We start from the raw sequence: 23,101 nt of genomic DNA on the forward strand, positions 1-23,101 counted from the left end.
ATGGCAGAATCACATAGATATTAGCTGTGGGTTCCTGCAGTTGGCTACTTTTGGAATTTCTCTGGATTTAAACGACTTCCCATTGGATCTGCTAAGCCTAACATTTTTTTATATCATCACATACATTTCATGAATAGACTTTGTTTCACAAGGAAAGAGAGTATGTGGTCACCAGAGGTTAGAAACATGGGAGGATAGTTAACAATAAGACAAAAATCGCACCTCCTTTTAAAGCCATTTCTCTGTATAGAAACATTGTCTGGGACAAAGAGGGAAGTCCCAGGACTACCTGAAGAGCAGGTTGTGGATCTCAGGAAGCTGCTACTAGAAACACCAGAGACTGTGGTACAGAGACTCAGAGAAGTGCTGAGCCTGTGGGGAACCTTCTCCTCTGGCTCACGGCCATGGAGCGTTGAGGCCTGTCTGAAGCAGTGCCTTGTGGCAATAGGGAGCCAGAGGAGGTCAGCTCTGCCCATCCTCCTTGCACTTAGGGAAGGAGGGAAAGAAGGAGTATGCATGGTTCCTTGTCAAAGGATTTTCTGTTAAGCAGTGCTTAGATAGTATGATTATGAGTTCACACAGTTTCACGTTAGATAGCTAATTTGCTCACAGAACGCAGATAGTAAATGTCAAGTGCTCTCTAAGTAGGGTTTCTTCAGCATTCCAACCTCTTCTCTGGAACGTTTTCTTGCTTTTCTCTGTATTACTACACCTGCTGAACATTTTAGATTCAGAAGCTACATTATTTCCACAAATTCAGAGTCATATTTCTTTCTGTATTCTTTTTAAGGCCAGGTTCTCAGTAAATTTGTCAGCCACTAACCTCTCTGGGTTCAAAAACTTACTTGTGTGGAGAGTTTATATTCATATTTCCCAACATACAAATCTTATAGGAAACATATAGTATCTGAAATTACAAATGAATATTTTACATGCTTCATATATTGACAGTTTAAAATATATACTGCGGAGTTATAATAGCATTTAAAGCTGTCAATATATGAAGAGTTATGAATGAAGTCATGAATATAAGAAGAGTTAAATGAACTCTTATGAAGAGTTATGAATATATGAAGCATTATGAATGTATAAAGTTATGAATATATGGAGTTGTGAGCATAGGAATAGTTATGAATATATGAAGAGTTATGAATGAACCCCCTCAGGCTTAAGTTCCTTTTTGTGTCTTCAGTTCGTCCAGACAACTTTCAGTCAGAACAAACATCTTCTGCAGCCATTCTTGAGCCCTTCAGAAGTGCTGAGTGTACAGAGCATAGTCGTCATGTAGGAATTCACTGATAAAGGGTGATTTGGCTACTCTTTGAACAAACAGACAAGTGGAACGGATATAGAAGTCAAATAATTGCATTAAGAATATTTGAGCCCAGATATTCTCTTAAACCAGTATGTGTCATAAAATGTGGTTTTCATGTGTCAACACATTCATTTTAATTGAGAGTTGACCATAATATCATGGCAAAGAGCCATGGAACTCCTCAGATGACCATTCTCTGGGTCTCAGCCCTATCTAGTCATGCAGTCTGCCGTGACTCCTCAGATGACCATTCTGTGGATCTCAGCCCTATCTAGTCATGCAGTCTGCTGTGACTCCTCAGATGACCATTCTGTGGATCTCAGCCCTATCTAGTCATGCAGTCTGCCCAGACTCCTCAGATGACCATTCTCCGGGTCTCAGCCCTATCTAGTCATGCAGTCTGCCGTGACTCCTCAGATGACCATTCTCCGGGTCTCAGCCCTATCTAGTCATGCAGTCTGCTGTGACTCCTCAGATGACCATTCTGTGGATCTCAGCCCTATCTAGTCATGCAGTCTGCCCAGACTCCTCAGATGACCATTCTCCGGGTCTTAGCCCTATCCAGTCATGCAGTCTGCCCAGACTCCTCACTCCCCAGGCCATCGGTTTCCTTAGGTGCACATCCTCCGCGTCACAGCTCCTTATAGGAACAATATCTATAGGCATTTTTGCATTTGAATGTGCTATAAAATGTTATTTGATTCCAGTTGTAACTAAAAGTTATTAAACAGAAGATAATTTTTAAAAGAACCAAAATGGAATACCTACTCATAACACATTTATAGTCTGTAATTATATGGTAAGAGATTATATTCCTACTAATCAGATATAGAAATAAGAAATATAGACTAAGTGGGGGTAAAAATTGAAAACAGAGTAATAGGGGGTTGTTCCATTAATTGGCATCCTTCAGATGGAAATGTAGATTTAGAGAATGTTGCAGACCGAGGCCATAACAAAAGCAAAGACATGGCGCGAGAATGACTGGAATATGTTTGTGCCTGTTAAATACTGCAGTAGGCCAGTATGGAATGCCGCTATAATCATCGACAACAAATCATAGATCCCCATGTAGTGCTCTTCTCTCTCTGTAAGTATACATATGTGCAATAAATAATGTGATTAGAGACATTAGTTTTATAAACATCCTTTCCCTGAACAAACCATGCCCCGAGTCAATTCCAACTCCTAACAAACCCGCAGCGAAGAGCAGATTCATTCTTAGCCAGTGGAGACACAGATTTGATATTGGCCCCAAGGGATAGGCGTGTGTGTTATTCTAGTTTGAAATATCGCTACTCTTCAAACTGATAGATCAGCGGTTCAAACCTCCTCAGGAGAATATTCCGACTGCCTCCTCCTATAAAGTTCTACAGCCTCAGAAACGCTAGACAGGCTCAAGATGGGGCAGGCAGGTTGAGAGTGTACATAAATTAATTACAAATTAAGGTCGGGTAGAAAATCATAAGAGGGGATCTTTCCATCCTTAATTGACGAGGAGCCATTTGCCATGTGATGGAGGGCTCCGACAAGGGGCAGGCGGCGAGAGGTGGGAGGGAAGCAGGAGGTTTGGAGCCCCGAGGCTCTTGGGAGAAAGAGGGCCTCTTATAGAAGGCAGAGCCTGCGACAGATTGCGACAGAAGATGAGTTTTGTACTGTACACCGGGTGGAAGTTACAATGACAAAATTTAGGAAGAGGTGTTTAATTTAGAAAATGAGACTTTTATTGTCAGAAATAGAATGGTAGATTTAGGAGCCATGTGTATCGCTGAAAATCTATGAGAATAAAGTGATTATTCTGATTGTAGTATTTTGGAGTTTCTTCAGAAGACACAGCTGCTTATTTTTCTTTTTTATTTCACACCTTTGTGTATCAGCTTTCTGGATTTATTTGCCTTACTAGCTGCATGTATGAAGATGTCTTTAGAAACAAGTTGTAATTCTTACAGCATTTCATTCAGATATGAATAAAAACTCTGTCAGAATAAAGAACATACTGTATTCCCCAAGTCTATGACAGTGGTTGGCAAGCAATGCAAATGCAACATATATTTATTGAAAGAATGAGTGCTGCTATTTCAATAAGAGTTACACTTTTACAACTTTGACATCAACTTTCTCAAGACTTTAATTATTTAAATTTATAACTATTTAATTTATGTGAAGGGATCAAGGTTTTTCTTTGCAATTGGCTTGGTATATATTTGACTTGATATTTTGCCACCAAAAGCTGCTTGTAAAATGCAAAGTGGACCTAAAATGAAGTAACTTCTAAAACTTAAAAGATATTATTTGCTGTTCGAAGTAGGCTGAGACTATTTCAGATTCTTACACGTCAATACATGACATCATGCTGTTAAACGACACATTTAACTGAAAAGATGACATTCTTATGACAGAATTATTTTCTAATCCATAGATGAGTTGAGGGTAAGTCAAAAAGTATTGCTACCGAGTTCCAGTGTCTAAACACACAGATGTATTCAAACCAAGAGCGTGTCGCCGTGTCTCTGTGATTACTGGGTGGCTGTGTGCAAAACTTCCCTCATTTATACCTTTGTCTTAGTCTCATGAGTCCCTTCAAAAGAGGGTCCAGCAGTTTTCCCCAGAGATCACGGCGGCTTAAAATATTCCAGAGACTGCGTTTTGGGTTCCAGAGAAGTAATCTCGATATATTTTCTTGGAGGGACACTGGGCGATCCTAGGATGAAGTGTTCGTGAAAGTGGGAGCTGCATTGATGAGAAAATGGTCTGAATGTGGCACTGGACATTTTTTTGTCTCCATAGTGACCACGCAACTGGTCCTTCTTTGTGGGGAGGAAGGGCTATCTATTGGGAAACCTTACCTCATCCTCCAGGTAGTCCTGATCTTGCCCCTGCAAACTTGTTTTAGTTCTCCCAACTGAAAAGAACATGAAAAAGGAATACAAGTTGAGTTCCTCAAGGATGTGAACCATGTCCTTTTGTTTTGGTATGAATTGGTATGAAGATTGCGGATTTCTTTGAGAAAAGACTCGAGAGATCTGAAGTGTATACACCTGGATGGAGGGGGTGTTGAGAAACACTAGCTTCACATTGCAATGTTTTTGTCTAATAAAGGTTTCTGCTAAGGAGCCCAGGAGCCCTGACGGCATAATGGGTTGTTCTTTGGGCTGCTAATCACAAGGTTAGCAGTTCAAACACATTAAGTGTGCCAACATACAGAGATGAGGCTTTTTGCTCTTGTAAAGATTGACATTCTCAGAAACCTACAAGGGAAGTTCCAATCTGCCTTATAGGGTCATTTTGTATTAGAAGTTATCTTGAAATGATTGAGGAACCCTAAAAGGAACCCCAGTAGCATCTTGGCTGAGCATTGGACTACTAACTGCAAGATTGGTGGTTCAAATGCTCTAGAATCTAGATGCTCCTCAGAGAAGGATGGAGCTATATGCCCCAGACTTTTTAAAGCCTCAGAAACTCCACAGGGTCACTGATTGCAAGTGGATTTTATGAGAATTCCTGGTTGTGCATCTAGGATTGTGTTACAAGACCTTTTCCTTAACTCTGGTATCAGGCATCAGAATTAGCTGATGGGGAAAATTGTTTCTGTCTTTCTCTCTGTATCTATCTATCTATCTATCTATCTATCTATCTATCTATCTATCTATCTATCTATCTATCTATCTATACTCTATACATTTTGTCTATATACTTGTATAGGGTCATTATGATTTGGAATAGATTGAAAGCATATATGTACTTATAGGTAGATATTCCTGTGGTTTAGGAATAAAAGATGTTGAATGGATTTTTTTTCTAATCAAAGTTTTGTTGTCTATATAAGGAAAAACAACTTTTTATGGGCCCTGTATGTAACTCTTTTTGTGCCCTGCTGTTTTTAGGAAATGAAATTATAAAGGAGTGTTTATATTGGTATAGTCTCACCTTTTTTTTTTTGGCGTTTGGTTAACTCGATAAAGCCTTTTTAATTAAGTGAAAATCCGTATCATTTCATTCAGAGTGCATTTGCTTTAAAGTCACACATAAAGCTCTGTCAACATTACTGACGCTGAATAAACAAACACCAGTTAAAGAAGAAATGTCAAAAGAATGTTTAGAAGGTAACTACGTATGTGAGAAAAAGAATTCACCAAGCTAAAGGTCTCCTCAAACAATTTCAAAGCCCTAATGCACCTGTCTTCTTGGTGCCACATGAAAAGAGCCACGTAAGCAAACAGTTGTGCTGTGGGTGGCCTCGTCTGGACTGTCCCTCCCTTTGATCGAATGGACGTGCCCATTCTGTGTCTGCCACTGCCAAAAGAGTGATTGGTCCAAGCCTTTGACCTCTGCAAGCCTTCAGGCTTTAAATCTTTCCCCTCTCTTTCTGCAAACTTAGATCTAGCACGCTGGGTGAGGGTTTGTTTTTGTTTGTTTATGTGCGTTTTAAATACTATCAAATGGGGACATGGCAATTCCTCTGTAATACTAGATTTGTTAGGCAAAACTCGAGCTTGAGGGCTGGCCATGTTGAATCAGTGGCCTCTGCCATGTGTAGTAGTGTTTCAAAAGACACCGGCTATCTAATGGTGTCTGTTTTGTGAGGAGATGCAGGAGAGACGTTGGTTATCAGAGGGAAGAATTGGCAGCCCGATTTCATTCCAAAAACCTCAGTGAAGAAGAAAGGAAAACAGCTACCATGGGAGGATTCATACTCTTTCACGGCAAAACATTTTTCTTATTAGAAATTCATGTCATCATACATAATCATAGTTTATTTTGCCCAGTGAAAGTTAGGCAGCACTTCACTTCTTTTAAGAAATAATAATTAAAAACAGAAAAGAAGTAATAGTATTGTTGCTGCATGGCTAGTGGAATAAAAATATTATATTAACTTCTATGCTTAATTTTTTTCCTAACTTTTAGAGAAAGTTTGTGCAGCAAAATAGGCTTCCCTGCAACAATGTCTGTGCACATGGTTCAGCGACCCTGCTTACGTTCTCACACGCAACCACATTTCATTACTTCTTTTACTCTCGTCCACACGCACACCTTTACCTTCCTAACGGTTCCTCTAGGGTAACTGTTGACCATTTGTCTCACGTAAAACAAATCACATGAAAACAGGACAAACACTGCCATCAAGTCGATGCTGACTCACAGTGACCCTGCGTAGAACTGCCCCTGTGAGTTGCTGAAACTATAACTCTTCATGGGAATAGAAATTCCTGTCTGCAATAATTGAATTTTTCCTTCAACTGTAGTATGACTGGGAACCGTGGTGGTATACTGGTTTTAAATGCTTGGCTGCTAGCCAAAAAGTCATAAGTTCGATAGATGAGGCTTTCTCTAAAAGCAGTCATTTTAAAATGAAGAGAGACTGGCAGACTTACAAAGGAACTCCTAACCGAAAACATGTGGGAAAGGTGTTAGAGATTTTTTGATTTCAATTTCAGTTCCCAAACATGTTCTGTGCCAGTCACTGAGCGGAAAGCTCAATTGTTATCACCAAATAAGGCCTCGTGCCCTGGCCTCATGGGAAGCCTGCCATCCAGTGGAGCAGAGGGACCCCTAACTAGGGCTGTCAACATTTTGTGACAAGGCAAGAATGCTCAGTTTCCAAACGTGTGCCCTAAAATAATCGTGACCAGAAAGCGCACAGTCCCCAAATCCCTGTTTGAATGTGCTAATTTCTGTTCACTCAGTGGAATAGCCATGATTTAGGGAGGATCTTGGAGCAGCATAATCTTACAGAATCCACCAGAGACCAGACATAAATCTTTTGGATGAACTTGAAAATTATAGAATTCAAGATCAGATATCTTCTCTTGGGAGTCTGTTCAAAGCTTTTCCCAAACAACCCAAATCTCCAAGACGGTCGTATCAAAACTGCTCACCACTGTGTAAGCAGCAAAGGAAGTGATTTGTTGAGCAATAATCATCGAGGGAAAAAAGGTTACCTAAATATGTATGCCAAAGCACGTAACTAGGATACAGTGCCTTATCTATCTTGTGAAAATAAATTTATTATTTTTACATACTACCCCTCTTCCTCACCCCGTCCCCATCAATAGGCAACCAGGCAGTGTCTGCTGGTCTGCATCTTTGCTTGATTTATTCTGTAAGATCTCAAATATGATAAATACTGTTCCAACAAGTTGTTGACAGATGTTTCAAATGAAGGAATGCTGTTAAAGAGCTAAGTCTGAAAACTTAAAAGCTGCCAGCAAACCTGAATAGTTCAGAGAATTGGACAAAAGGTATAACTCGCGTACGGAGTCCAACGTTTCCGAAGATTCCATTCACTTTTGAATGTCCAGGGTTCAGTAATACTCTGAGTGAAATTGTAGAAGAAAGGTTTGTTTCTTCCCTAACCTAAAACTCCTAAAGTAACCAGGAAAGGAGAATGAAGCGTTAACCCATGCTCAGTGCTAAGCAGAGCTCGTCTCGGCTGAAAGGTCTTTGATCTCAGTAGCACAATAGGGCTGGTGGAAAGAGTGTGCGTGCGCTGGATGCTCTCTGTTGGGCAAGTACGTAGTAGCTTCAGGAACGTGAACAGTCCAGCCTCATGTACCTCAAAATTCTTGTTTATCTTGCATATGTTTCCATCTACGTTGACCATTTTTCATTTCCAGTTCATTGTGTACACTTTCGTATGAGTATGTGGGATTTTAAGCGCAACATTCTGACGTCCATGGCTTAGTTTATTTACTGATTTCCTCATCTGTGACAAGTGAGGCTGACATTTTCCTCCAAAGGTCTGTGGTTTTACAAATTTACACGATAATCGCTCGAATCTCAAACTACCTTTAAAGCTCTAATACAGCGCACTGGACATTATGCCCAGAGGTCTTAAATTAGAAATCTATTTGGATAGCTACATAACTGAGGATTAGTCCTCTGGCCCAGTGTCTGATGATCAGGTAACCCAGAGGGAAGCCCTCCAGGCAAGCAGCTTTGTGCACCATGAGACAGATCAGAATTGCTGGAAAGAAATTTTTTATTTTTAAGAAATATGCATTTTGAGTCCCCAAAGCAACTGATGTCCTGTAGTTTATAGTCCAGTAGAGACTTTCTCATATACTTTAGGAATCTGCTTCTCTGGGCTTAGAAAGGCCTAATGATCTATCTCACATATCCATTCAGGCCATCCTGGGTTATGAACATTTCTCTTATGGCTAACTCCCACTTGTCTTTCAATCTGGGGCATCTAAGCAGTTCTTCCATGGCCACCAAGCAGGAGAGGAACAAACCAGAGTTTTCAGGTCATGGTAACAGGAAAAGGAGAAGCGACACATGGAAGCCCTTGGAGAGAAGGCCAAGAAGAGGTATGGAGAGCCCTGTGCGGCACCCGATGCATCAGGTTGGATTAGTGTCAGGATCGTGGACAGCCGCACTTCCAAAGCAGAGTAGTTGGCCGCCATGTTTGCACAGGGCACTAGCTACCATCTTTGAGCGGAGCGCTACTGTCTTCGATGTCCTATTTTAGTGTCGAGCAAATTTGCACTTACTTATCACAGTCATCATCGCCGGCTGCATGTGCAACTTTCGTATTGCTGGAAAGGCTCTCAGCCTTTCCTTGCATTATCCCATTTCCATTGAATTGATTCCAATGCATAACTACCCTGTATAATTTCCAAGGCTCTATATCACCCTTTCCAGGAGCAGATGGCCTCTCTATCCTGTGAAGCAACTACTGGTTTTGAACCGTATGCATTAAAAATTAATACACAAGCCAAAAATCCTCGCTGCTATTGAGCTGATCCTCATAACAACTCTGTAGGACATTATAGAAATGTCCCTGTAGGTTTCCAGGACTGTAATTCTTTTTTTGTCCTTTAGTCATTTATTTAAGTGCAACCATCCAGGAGGGATTTTAGATCTTGTTGAAAGCAGCCACATCCATGGACTGCACATAGTCTTCAAAAGGAGTTATCTGTTCTTCCAGCAGATCTGTACCAACTTTGTCATCTTCAACTACACACTGTATTTGAAGTTTTTAAATTCCATATCCCACCGGAACGAGCTTGGATGAGCCCCAGACCAAGCCGTCTGCTTGAATGCTTCTGACGCACTCTTCCAGTTTCGTCATATCGGTCTCATCGTCCCACGGTTTCACATCGAGTAAGATGGAAGCCTTGGCAACAAGTGCATGTTTCTCGGCTCTCTTTGACTCACACTGTGCAAGGCGTTCTTCTCTCAGCCTCTTTGCTTCTTCACTTTCCTCCTCCTCCTCATCAGATCCGAAGAGATCAATGTCGTCACCATCCTTACTCTCTGCACTGCCACTTCCTGTGGTGTCTTCCACATCAGTAGGGCCATACTTGCCCAAAGCTTTCTTGACTCCTGGCAAACTGGCCTGTTCCTTTTCATACGACTTGATGTGATTATACCAACGTAGGGCATGATACAAGTCAGCGGGTGGAGGGCCGGAGATTGCTTCAAAGAGTGCCGCGTCTGCTTGCGATGGCACCTACCCCTCGATGTAGCTCTTGTCGGCCAGGTAGGCATTGAGCACCTGAAGACCGGCAGGGCTCTTCAAGTCTCCGAAACCCATGGCGCCGGCTGGACCAGGTGGGTGTCAGCGGAGGAAAAGTGGGTCACAGACAGAAGGACAGAACACTAGGAGACTGGACAAAAAGGGAAGACTGTAATTCTTTATGGGAGCAGGAAGCCTCATCTTTCTCCAGCAGATCAGTTGGTGGGTTTGAACTGCTGACCATGTAGAGTGCAGACCATAGTATTACCTACTAAAACAGCATGACTACATAAGAACCATATACATGCATCTTCATAATTTTGTAGACATAGTTACAAATCGTATGTGTGCTCCAGAGATTGCACGCGCTACAGGAGTGATTGAGCTCCGAGAGATGCACAATATTCAAGCTGCATGCGAAGCAATGAGGTGGATAAAAACTCCCACAACGTATCTCAGGAAAACGTATAAGGACATTGAAGACGTTGTGAGAGAGAACACGCTAGCAGACTACTTGGTTCAATTTACCATGTTCTACACATAAGATATCCTTTGCTAAAGTGAATTATTCCAGATGCAGTGAGGGTAAAATTGTCTACCTTACCACTTGATCTCCCTTTTGATCTGTTTTAAATTTGTTCTAGTTCTCAATATGTTTATTTCTTGGTTATTGAAGTTTTGCTTGGCTTTATTTTACTATTGCTGTTGTGTTTCTTGTTTTTCTGAATATGAAATCTAGGACAGTAGAGCTATGCAGACAGTAACTGAATCAATAGTTTCTTAGGGACATGGCGGAGGAGGTGGAGAAAACAGAGCGCTAATAACAGGGTGTCCAGGAAAGAGGACAGTGTTCTCAAATAGACTGTGGTGATAATTGTACAACTCTTTTATTCACTGGGACTATTGCTTTGTATGGTATGTGAACTACATTCCCACAAAACTGTGAAAAAAGAATATTCTTTGTCATATTTTGAAATACCAGTTTTTAAATTGGGTTAATTTCCTTGTCTTTTGTTCATTGTGCCTCCATGGTATGATTGATCTGATCAAAACATTTTCCCCAATATTATTCTCAAGTTTTAAAGCTCACAGATAAAAAGAAGAGCTAGACACACTTAGAAAGAAATTTTGATAGCTCTAAAGGCTCATAAGATTATATTAAAACATGTTTTTAATGAAATATTTTTGGATAGGTAGGGATTCTCTTTAGGTATGGCTACTATTTTTTAAAATGTAATCTTGGCAAGCAGTAACACAAGTCAAAAACTACCAACAAATGTTTCTTTGAAAGATAAGCACTTCTGAGATGTCTTGGCCAACTTAGCAACGAATCATGCAGTTTAGGCAGAGTTTTTCATAGTTTTCTTTTTGGTCTTTTCTGTTCATTTCTCTTAAACTGCTAGTTATGCTTCTCAGTTAGTTGGTTAAATGGAAGGGTTTGAGATACGTATAATATCTGTGAGTCCTGAGAATTCAAATGCCCTTCTTTAAGAATAACAAGTCACAAACACCCAAACCCGCATTATTGGAAGGATTTACACACTTGTGGAATAGATCCTCCAATAAGGAATGTGAGTCTTGGTTAAGGAACATGTGCACAGGTAAGGCATGGCACAAAGATATAAAAATGGCTTGAATTCAGAAATTAATTCATTGAAAAGTAGGGGTCCGAGAGAGAGGAGTTTTCTTTTTCTTCACTCTCTATTCATGCTGAACCCTGTGGGGTTTGGGTCTGAGTGACTGCCCCTCCCCATCCCATTACCTAGTGGCATGTGGTTGTTAGAATGAAATAAGACGGGAGGAGGAAGGAGAGGAGAGGGCATGTTGATTTTTCGTCAAGTTTAGTCCTTAGGCCTGTAATTTTCATTCCAAACCTGTGGGGAGGCAACTGGACTTGCTCTGCTGCCCTTTAGGTGGACAGCACCTTACGTGACTGCCGTACTTGGTCTGGGGGCAGATTCTGCATGAGGCCTCCCCTTTGGGATACTGCCCCGGAGAAAGAATCGAATCGGGTCTCCTTTTCAGTTCCCATTTGTTGAACAGCAGAGGCAAGCTCATGCAAGTTGACCGAGAGTTACCGAGAAACACAAGTGTCAGCTAGATAACAAAATAATCCTTGTGGCGTTTTCTCTTCTAGTGAAGAATTTATAGTCACAATGCTTCTTTGTTTATTAATCCAATACACTGTAAGCCTCAGCACTCCATTTTTATCAGCATGAATCCCTCCTGAGTCATGCTTCCTAGCCATTTCAGGATCATGTCTCCGTTGAAACTGTCTGACTAGCACGTCACCCATTCTTTTAAATGCTGTGCAGCAGGCCATTGCCAACGTCGCTCTATTGTTGCTAATGCTCCTTCCACCCAGGTCACCATTCTGCTACTTTGGTATTAATTCATATTGATTTTCAGTTCCATTGCGTGCAACTCTGGACGGATGCTCAGAAGGTGACACACTTTATCCTTTGTGTATAGGAGAGAATAGATGCAAAACACTAAATATCCCAAAATGCTGCCTCCAAGGGATCAGATTGAATTCTTCTTACCACCTGTCAACGTCATTTATCCTAGCACACCTTTATGTGAATTTTTACTTGACTAGTCATCGTAAGGTCTTCAATAAAGTATATACATTATTTAGTTATTAATAACTTGAAGTTTGGTGACCAGGCTAAAACAGTTACTTTGCTAACTTCTTAAGGACCATTAAAACTTGGGTGAAGAGAGATGTCGGAAAGTGTAAGATATGACAAAATAATAATAATTTATAAATTATCAAGGGTTCATGAGGGAGGGGAGAGCGGGGAGAAAGGGGTTGAAATGAGGAACTAATATCCAGGGTTGAAATAGGAAGCAAATGTTTTGAGAATGATGATGATAACAAATGTACAAATGTGCTCGACACAGTGGATGGATGGATGGATTGTGATAAGAATTGTACAAGCCCCCAATAAAATGATTTTAAAAACCTTGGTTATGTAAATAAAATTAATCAGAAGATCACTCTACATCTACATGTTTTTAAAGAACAAAAAATAAACTCATAGAAGCTCGTCATTTACATAAAGATATGACGAGACGGCTACATAAATGTCAACCCTTCTTATAACAACAGGAGTGGTTGAGGACATTTATTTTTTTAATGAACTTCCTGTTGAAACCAGCCATGTACACACACACACACACACACACACACACACACACACTTTAAAATGACCTTACAGCTGAATATTTTAAAAGAAGTAAATTGTTAAAATTGAAACTCCCTTTATCACCACCCTCAGCTGAGATGACGAGATTACAATCTTGTAATCACAAGAGCAAGGGCTCTGGAATGAGATGCCTGAGTGACCATTAAGGTCACTTACTAAACCAACCAACCAAACTAAAAACCCAAACGACGTGCTGCCACATGGTGACCCTATAGGACAGTGTATAACTGCCCCGTGAGTTTCCAGACTGCCACTGTTTGTGGGACGAGAGAGCCCGTCTTTCTACTCACAGACGGTGGTGGTTTCGGATGACTGCCCTCTCATATTGCAGCCCCGTGAGTCTCCACTCTCCAAACGTACACATGCAATTTACCCTCGCTGCCTCTGGTTTCCTCGGCCGTGTATTCAGAATTAAGCAACTCTCATGTGTCTGGTGATCCATTTTAGTTTGCCAAGAATAGGCAACATGTATGCCAATGTTCTAGGCATGAGGATTACTTTCTTTCCTTTTATGCTAAAAAGTGCTCCATTTTCAATGATAAGCTATATAATTCTCCACTGAAATGGTTACTGTGAAGATTAAATGAATTTATTAATAAACATGAAGGATTATTTTACTAGATGTACTGGATATGTATTAGCCATAAATATAAAATTATTATATTTAATATTATTATAATCCCAATATAAAGAAATAGTACTGGCAAGGGAAATTTAAAATAATTACACATTTCCCATGCAGTACACATAATAGACAATGGGATAATGGGCATCCAAGATACAATCAACTTTCTGTTTTCCCAATGAATATTATTAGTCTTGGCTTATATTTAAATGCAGAAATAATGTTGTTCTATCAGTAGGACACATTCCAAAAATTTAAATCATTATAGTAATAAAATGCAAATTTCAAAAAATACTGTTATTGCTAGAAAACATGTGGAAATCAGTCTAGGTTTTCCAAGTAGATTTTATTTTAGTTCATTAATAGGCATACGGGGGTATCCATATATATATATATATATATATTTGAAATATATATATATTTGAAATATATATATATTTCAAAATCTATGTATTTAAATGTTTTTTTTTTACAAAACAACCTTATCACCTTCAAAGTACTCTCCATCACACTTCATACATCTGTCAAATCTGTGATTCTATTCTTGGAAACATTTTTCACACTCATCTGTTTGGATGGCTGACCGCACCTCCCTTGTTTTATTTCTTCACCTCTCCTGTGTCGTCAAATCTCAGTCCTTTCACGCCCCTCGTCATTTGCAGAAACAACAAGAAGGCACAGGGAGCCAGAGTCAGGTACATGGGGCAAGAGAGGCATGCCGGTTTTTGCTAAAAACAGGCACACTGAGATGGCTGCATGAGCAGGTATATTGTGGTGGTACAATGAAAACCCGTCTGCCCCAAATCAGGTCTTTTTTGTCACACTGTTACAGAATCTTTTTAGAACCTCTAAATAGAAAGCTTGATTAACAGTCTGACTGAGTGGAAAGAACTCCAAATGCACCATGAGTCAACATTTTCTTCTATTTGGAAAGCTGATGGACGTCCAGAATGAAGCTTGTCATCAATCAACATTTCACCTTTTTTGAAATGAGAAAACCACTCATACACTTGGATTTTACCTATAGTGTTGTCCTGGTAAGCTGTGTTCAATATCCCAACAGTTTCTGTGGCATTTTTCTTGAGCAGGAAACACAATTTTATAGCTGCACGTTGTTCTCTTAAATTGGCCATCGCAAAAAAAACGAGGTTCAAGCAAAACTGCTTTTACGAAAAAATTCATCGTGACCAGAGAGAGCCTTCCCAGGCGACACCACTGGGTGCACTAACTCAGAGAAAGCTGCTGGATGCTCACCTAGCAGGGAAAATACATACTAAGACAGCTCCACCCAGCTGAGCTTTTTTCCGGGTTTGTTTGTTTGTTTGTTTATTTTGAGTACCCCTCATATATTAGCCATAGGTAACTGGAGTTAATACACATCCTCCCCTGAAAGATCGAAAACAGACTAGATTGACACCAATTAATTCTGTAGGCCCAAAATATAGACAATCAGCCCCAGTATTGACAAATCTTAGATTTCACTTTTTCTACCCTGTTTGCCTTGTCTCTGCCCAAGACCCTTGAGCTCACTTAGGATCCAGCAACAAGGTAGTCCATGGACGGAGCAGCAGTGGCCCCAGGACTGCTCCAGCTAAACTTGAAGTGCATTTTATTGGAGCGCATCGGCACTATTCCTACATGAGTGAATGGATGAGAGGGGAAAGTATTGCTTTCTAAAGCTTGAATACAGAAATACCAGATTCCAAAGCTCGACTCCAAAAAGTTATTGGAGTAGTAAATCTTGAGATTCTACTAGGGTGAAAATTTATGAGACATGAGTTTATGAAAAAAAACAAAAACCTTTCTGTTGGCTGCAGACAAGTGTTCTCGGTAATGTACCTGTCTTAGTCTTACCTGGTGTCCTTAGAAATGTTCCATCAGAACTTTGGCTTCTGAGGGGATCTGCTGGGCCTTCTGAATTCAAGTCAGAGAGACTCTTTTAGAAGGATATGGTAACTTGGGGCTTGCCAAGGGGTCCTCTGGATACATGTTCCTGAGCACAGAGAATAACCACAGTAGCGTACTATGAAGAAATGATTGAACACTGCTTTGGTGGGCAAAAGGCCAGGAAAGCAGGGCCAATGATTGTTTCCACCATCATGACAATGTACAGGCTCATCCTTGGAGGACATTCCGGGCTATCCGATGAGATCATATCCTTTATTCCGCATCGTCTTCTGTGTACAGCGCGGGTTGCTGGCTGTTCTTTCGGAATGCATTGCTGCTTAGAGTATTCAAAAGCTTACACAGATGTGATATTGATGATATTATTGGATAATTTCTGCTTTGGGCTTGACTACAATTCTTAGATTTTAGCTGTGTTTCATAGACTCTACAAAGGGACTCTTAGCTAGTCTACAAAATCTGTTCATAGGCCAGCAGGCAATCATGTAACACAACAGGAGGATAATATGTGGTTTCAAATCAGGACAGATTTGTAGTAGGATTGTATTGTTTCAATTCTAAAAACTAGGGGGTGGTGAAGTGAAGTTACTTATGCTTGGCTCCTCCACCAATGTCTTTTCATTCAAATAACGTGCACTCTGGCCGATCATTTTTACAACCCCTGTAAGCAGAAGAGAGCCATCTCAGACACAGAAGCAGGAAGGAACAAGCCCAAGACCATCGAGAGGGAAGAGGACCAACCAAGTGCATGCAAGAACCCTGTCTGCAGTGGCAGAGACCCCCGGGCTGAGACTATGCATCAGAACAGCGGAGCAGCGCCAAGCCTGTGAGACAGCGAGGGTCCTCCTGCATATGGAACAAGGCAGGGGCTGAGGGGCTTATGTGGCTGATTAGCTGAGCATCAGCGAGAGACTGTTGCTGACTGAGAAGAGTCATGACTGTGGACAAAAGACTGTATTCCTAATTTTTTATCTGATTTATGGTAATATGTTAAATTCCCTAATAAACACCCAAATCATGAGTATTGTCTGCGAGTCTGTGTGGCCACTGTCATAGAATATCCTGATAGATAAGGACAGTGGAACTGGATGCTCCTTTTCCTGACTGAAACCAGAAGAGGTCTGATCTGGTTGCCAGTCAGATCCTCACTCGTATGAAGTAGTGAAGCAGAAGTAGAGGCATCAATCTCAGGAGGAAAAATCATGAACAACATGCAGTATGCAGAGAACATAGCTAGTTTAGAGAAAGGACAGAGCAATTGAAGCAATTATCGATGATCGAGATCGAGGACTAGCGCCTTCAGTATGGATTATACCTCAACATAAAGAGCATCATGATAAATGGAGAAAAGATGGACGACGGTAAGGATTTCATTGTAATTGTATCTGTAGTCAGTGCCTTTGGGCACAGCCGTCTAGAAATCAAGTGATATATTGCATTAGACAAGCCTGATGCCCAAGGCCTCTCTAAAGTGTTAAGGAGCATCCATGTCACCTTGAAGACTAAGGCGCACCTGACCCAACCACATGATCTTCAATTGTTTCACATGCATGTGAAAAAGAGAAAGACCTTCAGTGAGTAGGATGATCAGTGGTTACAACACTGGGCTCAAACATAGGTAAGGCACAGAGCTAGCAAGTGTTTCCTTCTGTGCATACGGGAGGAGCCAACGCCAGGACAGCTGACAACAACAAGAAAAAAATATGTGATTGCATAAACAGAAACTACAAGAGTTAAAGTCTTCAAATGTAGCAAACTTTTGTCCTATATGAGAACACGTTACTATCCCCAAACTGTTGGATGGCTAATCTCAGGTTTCCAGTTCAAACCCATCTACTCCATGGGAGAAGGATGAAATAGTCTTCTCTTATAAAGTCGTGCTTATATAAGGTTTCCATGATTCAGGAAAGAATCAAGAGCCGTCGGTGGCCAATCAGCCACTCTGTGGGAGAAAGGGTGGCATCTACTTCCGTAAAGAGCTACAGCATTAGCTTACGCCATGCTTTGAGTTAAGTCAAGTTAACAGTAGTGAGGTTGGTGTTGGCTTGTTTCTACTACACCAAGGACATAGAGAGAATCTCCCCGAGCATACTCTGGGAATTTTGTTACATATTTTCCACATATCAATCTATATTGTACTGTCTTCCAGGACATTATATGTCTACAAATACTAATTTATATTTGAACCAACTGAGATTCTTACCTTCATTTTTGAGGATTTTGTTTCATTTCCATTTTTTTCTTTATGAATCTGTTCCAGCCACAGTATTATCTAGTACATCCAGGTGCACTCATTGAAGAAAAGGTACTTGTGTGCATATTACTTTGTCAAGAACATGAAGAAAACATCGTGATAAGAGTAATGAATAGTCCAGTGCGTTAGAAACCGATATTAAGAATTAAAATTAGGTAAGCATTTCGTCAGAAGTGGTAATATACATATTACTAGCAAAAGCATCAAAATTCTCAATTGTCCCCAGTACTAAAATTTAGGAATGCCCAAATTTTTGGCATTTATTCTCTGGTTTTGAATTACAGGCAGTAAAGCTATTTATAAATGATATAAAATGAAGATTAAGAAAGATTCTTGTATTATTTTTCATGCAGAACAGCAATGAAGAAGATTATGCAATTACCCACTCATGGAAGAATTAGGTAGACACACTTAAGGCTAAATTTAGAAACTTAGCTGCAAAATGATGTTTAGTATGACATTCAAAAACTGGATTACGGAGGCAGGAAAATCTCTCGAGTTAAAAAAGCGTGCATGCCGTGAAATAGGATGAGGGAAGAGGTGTCGATGTGGGTTTAGGCGGGATCTTACCCGCTCCCCATAGAGCGTCTGCGTTGGGTTTCAAGAGCTGTGCTCTCAGAGGTAGGAAACGAATTCCTTGATTTCATTTCTTAGAATCAGAAATGACTCCAGTATTGAATGCATATTTATGAAAATCAGTTTAGAATGATTATCTTCTATAAACTACACAAGTTGGATAACTTATAGGTAGAGAAAACCCACGGCATGGAGAGAAGATAAAAAGCAATGTTGGTGTGGTTGTGGTTAGGTACCTGCTGCCAGTTGGTTCCTCCTCACAGGAGCCTGTGCGCAACCAAGCAGTCCTGCCCGAGCTCACCATGGTGAGATCTGAACCCCTGGCCACAGCCGCTGTCCCGACCCATCTCCGCCAAGATCTTCCTGTGTGCCCTTTCCCTTCTACGTGACCAAGCATGATTCCTTTTCTAGGGGCTGGTCTCTCCTGATAGCATGTCTGAAATAGGAGATGAGGGCTCCCATCCTGATGTCTTAGGAGCATCTTCGCTGCACTTCTTACAAGAAAGCTAATCGTGAAGATGAAAAAGAATACTTGTTTTGAAGAAAATTTCTGACTTGGTGTATTGTTAGTTTGTTCTTTATATTTAATTGAGCAATAGAGAAGGCTGGACTCCTTGGAAAACCACAAGCCCCTTCAACACCAATCAAAGTCATGGGTTTAGGAGTTACATCCTTATTGCTAGGTGCCTTAGAGTAAGTTCCAAATTAGGGTAATCTCAGCTGAGTAAAGCGGAAGTGCTTTCCATGGGGTGTCCAGGGCTGGGGTCCTTCAGGAACAGATCACCAAGCCTCACTTCTGCAGCACCCCAGTCTGCGTCTGAAGCCCAGCAGTTGAGCAGTGGTCCAGCCCTTCCCGGACCCACCGCCCAGGAAGTCGTCTTAGCCACACTTGAAGAAGCTCTCTTTCTCCAGATATATAACGCCCCCCCCTTTCTACACACACACTCATCATTTATATCTCAACTGACCAATTCCCAGTTATAGAGTCACGTACACCTTGTTGACATGCTGCCACCTCGTCATTAGATGAGAGTCACAGAGACCCTAGACAGAAGAGTGACAGCAAGGAATGTTACTAGGTTACTTCCCTGTACTTTGTCCAAGAGGAATGATGAATCCACAAGGTACCCTAAAATAAGTGAATCTGGAGGACACGCTGAATGATAATAGGCCAGCCCCAAAGGACAAATATCACATACTAGCATTTTTACAAAAATCTAAGACTGTGTCTACATATAGAAAGGGATGTTCTATGCTAGAGAGACACACACATACACACACTTATATACATACATATCTATGTAGTTTAGCGCATGTGTATTTACATCCTTATGTATATGCGCTCAACTATTCATGGAGTGGGAGTCACGTAAGAGTATGGATGGAAGGCAGGCAGTTCCACCGCAGCACACACACGATGGCAGATAGTAAGTTCTGAGATCAGGGAGTAGGAGACCTCCAATCTTGTTTATTTTCAATGTTAACTTAACCTTTCTAGATCTCTTTCTTTTCCATGTAAATATGAAAATCAGTTTTACCATTTATTAAAGAATATTGTTGGTTTTTGATAATGATTCATTTACACTTATAGATTGTTGTGTGATATTTTCACAGTGGCAAGCCTTCCCATCTACGTGCATGGACTGGTTTTCCACACACACACACACACACACACACATCTCATTTGGGTTCTTGCAACTGTGTTTCCTTATGGATCTTATAAAGTGTATATTTACCTGACTGACTTTGGATATTGATGTACTATCTCGTCAGTTTGTTGAACCCTTCTGTAAGTTCCAGTAACTTCTTTCGTGGAAGATCTGGGTATATATAGTATACAAATAAAGACAGTGTTTCCGTACCAATCCCTTTTCATGCCTCATTGCTCTGGCTAAGACTTCTAGTGTGATACAGAATTAGAGTTGTGGTAATGAGCATCCTTGTCCTATTCATGTTCAAGATAAAGAGACTCAGTTTTTATTGAATATGATGCTGACACACAGACTGTGGAATGATGTTGAGGAATTTCCCTTCTCTGTGTATCTTGCTGATCATATGAATCAGGAATTGGTACTGGACTTTATCAAGGGCCTTTGTGCATCAGGTGGGACGATCATGTGTTTCTCTTCATTTTATTCGTGTGGTGTGGATGTTTTTGAAAGGCGAACTAGCCCTGTGTCACGAGAATGAATCTCATCATATCTTTATTTATACTTTTTTTATATCCTATTGAGTTCTGTTGGCTTAACGTTTGCTAAGGATTTAAAGATTTTATTCCTGAGACACACTGGTGTGTGTGTGTGTGTGTGTATGTGTGTGTGTGTGTTCTGTTACCTTTACCTGGTTTAAGTACCAGAGTTATGCTTGCTTAATTGAATAAACTATGGAGTAATTTTTCCTTTCTTTATCCCACAGCAGTCTGAATATTTGATAGCATTCTCCAGTCTTCTAATTTTCTTTGTTGTGAGTTTTTTTAATGCCATGTTTAATTTCTTACTTTACTATGAGTCTATTTGGATTTTCTGCCTCTATCTGTGTTACTTAATGTAGCTAGTATGCTTCTAGGTATGTGCCCATTTACCCTAGGATTTCAAATTTGTTAGAGTGCCATTTTTCATATTTTTATGTTTTTAAAAAAAATTTAAATCATTTTATTGATGGCTCATACAACTCGTATCACAATCCATTCATACATCAATTGTGTAAAGCACACTTATACATTCGTTGCCTTCATCATTCTCAAAACACTTGCTCTCCACCTGAGGCCCTGGCATCAGCTCTTCATTTTTCCCTCTCCCTTGCCGCTCCCACTTCCCTCATGAACCCTTGATAATTTATAAATTATTATTTTTGTGATATATGACACCGTCCAACATCTCCCTTCACCTACTCCTATGTTGTCCATCCCCCAGCAAGGAGGTTATATGTAGATCTCTGTATCCTGATCATTTATTTTGTAATGTTTTCCACTTTGTTTATTATTTTGGATATTTGCATTTTCTCATAATTTTCCCTTTGTTCATTGTGTTGATCTCACATAACCAACTTTTAAGTTTGCCAATCCTTTGTTGTTTTTCTCTTTCCTTTATTTCTACACTGAGCTTTATGACTTCTTTTCTTCTGGTTACTATGGACTCACTTTGCTATCCATTTTCTGTTTGTTCAATTTGTTGGATGAAGCTATTAATATTTTCTTTTTTGATGTATAACTTAATAGCTCTCACAAACCCAGAACCATAATTTTAGGAAATATGAAATCACCAAATATCTTTAAGTGGAGGTAGAAGTGATGAATGTGCAAGACACAAATCCTGTTTTTTGGATGGTCATTAGCTCAGGAATGAGGTCTACACAGAGTTGAGGTTGTATGGCAGAGTCGGGGTCTTTGCACCCTAGTTCCCTGCACACAGCCTGCACCGCAGTACCCCTGTTTTCTCAACATTCAATCAAAATTTGAACAACGAGTAAAACTACAGGCAGAAAGTGCAGCTAGGAGTCTCATGCAATTTTCCACTCAGCGATGACAAGATAAGTGTCTAGAATTAAAAAGTGACAAAGGGAGCTGGAGAATAACTGACAGACCTGAGAGCTATTTAGAAGTAAAATAAGCAAGCCTCGACAACTGACTGGCAGGCCGTGAGGGGACTGAGATGGACTTCTTGGTTTATGGATCGGGTGATGAGTGCCAGACTCCTTCTGTGACCCTCTTGTGGCCACCCTACACTGCCTTGTATAATGGTCACATGGACATACCTCTCGTTGCAGATTGTAGCTTTCTTGGAGTGTGGTTTATGCTGTATTTATTTTAGTATTGTTAATAGTAATTGAAGTAGTGACTCCCATTATTACCTTATCAAGGAATATGTGTTGGGAAAAGAATCAGACTGGAAAAAATGAAAATCAACACCAGTGGCACATGCCACGGTGGGTGTAGTCCTGTTCCTACACCCTCTAGAAACCACAAGAAGAGCCGTGGTGGAGTGGTTAGGGTTTCCGCTACTAACTGGAAGGTGAGTGGCTTGAAGCCATCAGCCACCCCACAGAGGAAACCCGGGGCAGTAAGCTTCCATAAAGACACCGTCGCAGGACTCCTGGAGTAGTTCTACTCCCTCCGATAGGGTTTCTCTGAGTCAGATTTACACAGTGCAGTGGCTTTAAAAAATGATTACTTTTCGTTCTCATTTCCTAACTTCAAAATGTTTTGTTTCACAATAACTTTAAATCTGTGCGAGAGAACAGTAAAGATCACTAGTATAAACTGAGAGTCAAGTTGGTCAGAGTGGGGCCCAATGGGCTCTGGAAACAAGGAGTGAGGAGGGGAGCTGGGGATGCAGCAACTGCCCCTGTGCACTCTTTCCATCTCATATATCTGAGGCTCTTCCAAATTCTTCCCGGGAAAAGAAGCAGTGTAAGGCACCACTGGTCTTCAAAGGGCTTTGTGGGGAAAAACAAACAGACCAACACTCACACAAAAGTTCATCTTTTGGAGATCTTAATTTCTTGTTGTATCGGATGGTTTCAAATAAACAATCATCTTACATAGTAACAAATAAATACATATACCCCAAATGCCATTTAACAAATCGTTGACACAAATATTAATTCTACTCAAAGGTGCACCCTATTAAAAACTAGCTTGACCCCTACGGCCAGTGGCAGCAATATACTGGAGTTACACTGCAGGGAATTTCATGGGCAACCTCCTTTCGCTAAGATGGACAGAGCTGGCTGGGCAGGAGCGTAGCTTAGATCAGACTTA

General features: G+C 40.6%; 1 protein-coding gene and 1 pseudogene across 3 annotated transcripts in view; one reads left to right on the top strand and one right to left on the bottom strand.

Moving 5' to 3' along the window:
* Nucleotides 1-23,101, top strand: part of SEMA3C (semaphorin 3C) — a 200,543-nt gene that overhangs the window by 72,870 nt on the left and 104,572 nt on the right. The gene's annotated exons all lie outside the window — the stretch shown is intronic.
* On the bottom strand, nt 9,171-9,859 carry LOC142456499 (elongation factor 1-beta pseudogene; annotated as a pseudogene).

Source organism: Tenrec ecaudatus, chromosome 9 (genome assembly GCF_050624435.1).
Source record: "Tenrec ecaudatus isolate mTenEca1 chromosome 9, mTenEca1.hap1, whole genome shotgun sequence".
NCBI classification, from domain to species: Eukaryota; Metazoa; Chordata; class Mammalia; order Afrosoricida; family Tenrecidae; genus Tenrec; species Tenrec ecaudatus.